This window comes from Triticum dicoccoides, chromosome 4B (genome assembly GCF_002162155.2).
Source record: "Triticum dicoccoides isolate Atlit2015 ecotype Zavitan chromosome 4B, WEW_v2.0, whole genome shotgun sequence".
NCBI lineage: Eukaryota > Viridiplantae > Streptophyta > Magnoliopsida > Poales > Poaceae > Triticum > Triticum dicoccoides.
This window is the reverse complement of record NC_041387.1, coordinates 42489277-42489731: the sequence shown is the minus strand read 5'-3', so window position 1 is coordinate 42489731 and position 455 is coordinate 42489277.

Below are 455 nucleotides of genomic sequence, written 5' to 3'. Positions count from 1 at the left end.
GTACTTGATAGTTTGCTGGCCTGATCATTTGCTGGTGGTGGCTAGTGGTACTTGGTGGGATCCATGCTTGCTGGGCATTGCTGTACACTCTCGGAGTTGATGTAGTGACCTCATGTTGCATTTATCCTTGCTTTGTTTGCTGGAATATTATACAAGGCGGGCTTTCTTTATTTCCTGAGGGGAATGTCTCTGCTTACTAGTTCAAGTAACACTAAGTCAAACACATCTCAACTTCTGAACAAAAGAAATATAAATCTTGTTTGCTGTGTATACAAATACAGTTCATGATTCAGTAGTTCACTTGTGTAATTTCTCATCCTGTATTTGCGCACGACCATCGAGCGTGCTAAATTTTATGCTATGGTGATTGGGGTGCCTCTTTTCTGTGTATCGATGCCGGCTGTTGTGCAGTCATTGTACTCTGCTTTACTATTCCTCTCTGATGAGAGAGGGAT